This window comes from Drosophila pseudoobscura, chromosome X, assembly GCF_009870125.1.
Source record: "Drosophila pseudoobscura strain MV-25-SWS-2005 chromosome X, UCI_Dpse_MV25, whole genome shotgun sequence".
Lineage (NCBI taxonomy): Eukaryota > Metazoa > Arthropoda > Insecta > Diptera > Drosophilidae > Drosophila > Drosophila pseudoobscura.
The window spans coordinates 24,318,717-24,321,065 of record NC_046683.1 but is presented as its reverse complement, the minus strand read 5'-3'; the positions used below and the strand labels follow the sequence as shown (position 1 = coordinate 24,321,065).

The window sequence follows — 2,349 nt, the reverse complement described above, 5'->3', positions numbered from 1 at the left end:
TTGAACACAGTTTCAACGGCCGGGAGAATGTTCAGTTGCAGAAGTATGTTTAAGCAATAGCGTATAAGACCCGTCGGCATAACACAGTGACACCGCGACACAGTGTTCCATTTGTTTGCAATATAATACCTCACGACAAACACACTAGCCACTGCAGTGAGTTCTGTCGACAATGCACTAGCCACTGCAGTGAGTTCTGCTGACAATGCACTCTTTCCGCAGAGTGCAAAGACAGCGGAGGCATTTGCTGACCATCAAAATGTCGCAATTGCCCACCAGACACCAAAATTATCCATAATACACAAACATATATTTTACAGACTCAGCACTTTTGTACCTATAAATAAGAATCATTTTTGTAAATAAAATCAGTATCAGAAAGAGTACCACAACTGCCTGTCACTCATCTTCCATCGCAATCAACAGAGGCTGTCGCTGTGTCTTCAGATCCTCACTTGCGCACCGTAGGATACCCTCTCCGCAGTCCAACTGGTTCAAGTTCTAGTTGCGACGACCAATCTGTAGACGGTTTATGTACCGTATGCAACCCAGCTTCCTACACACATACACACATTAACAGTCGGTGTTGAATTTTTTCGAGTGCGGACGCGCCAAATAGCTGCTCTGCAAGACACAGACAAATCGCGAAAGATACCTGAAAAAAAATACACGAAATTAGCTCAAGCTCTTGCCGACACCGCGTGCTCACCTGGGAGGATCGAGTCTCACCCCGACTGGCTTCTGATCCGGGCTGCGAGTTGCACTTCCACGGTCACCCAAAGGGGGCAGGGGCGCTGGGGCCCACCGTGAGTGCTTTGGACGGCGCTTTTCACTCATCACTTGGAGATTCCCACCTTTTTTCATCCTTTCTCTCCTTTGGGCCGGTTGTCCCGTTCTTCTTCACTCCAGGCCTCGCAGCTGATCGGCTGGTGTACCAGGGCTGGATAGTGCAGGCCACTAACCAGCTGATCGACTGCAGTGTGGTGAAGGTGCACTAGGTGCCAAAGCATCCAGCCCTCGACAGAGACCGCTGCGGAAGATAACTGCGCTCACAGCAGCTAGCTTCTGTCAGCGACCGCACCTGAGGGAAGGTACTGCCTAACTCCAAGGCGGGATCACTTGCAAACCGCACACACACCTACGCATAAGTTCCATCCCGGAGAGAGTAGTTGAGCGTTTTCAAGTGCGGTTGTTTCGAATCACGGGCTCCTGATTTTCCGTTTTCAGCATCCGCGCTGCGCGTGTTACCTGGAAGAAAAACTGTTGAGAGCAGGTTGCTGTCGCACCGGTACGTACTGCGTATAAAAACCGGCCCCACCGGCATCCCGCTCTGTTGCAGGGGCACAATCAGTGCGCTCCATCCAGCAGGGGAAGGGGGGGTGAACCCTTGTTTTGGCGCCTTCCACTTCCACTTTCCACATTGTTGGTGGAGGGGAAAAAAGGAATTCTCACTCAACTTTTCTTCTTTCTTCTTCTTCTCGTCCGGAGCTTCATACACAGCAGCTGACTGCGCCGCCAGACAGGTGATCGCGTAGAGTTGCCACACGGACGGTGTTGCCAGACAGCCCGATCTACCCAGGGCTGCCAGAGTGTTGGAAAGAGCTGGATTTGCGCGCCAACGGAGGGAGATTTCAAGTTCGAAATTCAAATACTAAAGTAATCAACGGAATGGAGGAGGAGGAAAAGCTCGCCTTCAGGAAGGGTAGCATGCTCGGCCGATCGCCGGCACCCGAGCCATCTCCATCTCCAGCAGCAGCGGCGCAGAGTCGGGACCGCGACTCTAGGGAGACCCCCAAGAGGGTTCGGGACCCAGCCAGCCCGGGAAGTTCCCAGAGGCAAACGCCGCCCAAGAAGAGCAAGGCCCACCAGGAGGCCACCTGCCTTGAGAACCTCTCGGAGCTGGGAAAAATCCTTGATGAGGTTCAGACCAGGATGATGGACAAAAATACGCGTCACATCAACATGGCCACCAGAGCACGGTTCGTGCGCATGAAGGAGCTGCACTCGAACATCATCCAATCGAGCCAAGAGGCTGCAGCGGGTAGGTGCGCGCCGCAGGAAGGCTCCGACGCCCAAGGCCTGTGCCCGAAATGCTCACAGAGCACGCGGAGCGCAGACAAGGAGCAGCAGACAACGACCGTCTGGAGGAAAGATGCCGCAGCGCAAACCGAACCGTGGCGCAGACTTAGCCAGCCATCCGTGGCCGAAGGTCCATTGGGGGAGCCGGGAACCCCACCTACGCGCCCAAGGCAGCGAAAAGGAGCTATCGCAACCAAGAGGACCCTTAAAAAGGCCCCGTTGCGGCCACGCGGAGATGTGGCGACGACCAGCGCCACGAGGCAGCCCAAG

At 54.4% G+C, this 2,349-nt stretch overlaps 1 long non-coding RNA gene across 1 annotated transcript; it reads right to left on the bottom strand.

The window, feature by feature from the left end:
* Positions 1–507: 507 nt before the first annotated feature.
* On the bottom strand, positions 508–1,469 carry LOC117184763 (uncharacterized). Its single transcript, XR_004470208.1, has 3 exons — positions 1,297–1,469; positions 710–1,248; positions 508–655 (listed from the first exon to the last, which is right to left on the bottom strand). It is a non-coding gene; the product is annotated as an uncharacterized lncRNA (long non-coding RNA).
* Positions 1,470–2,349: the final 880 nt, after the last annotated feature.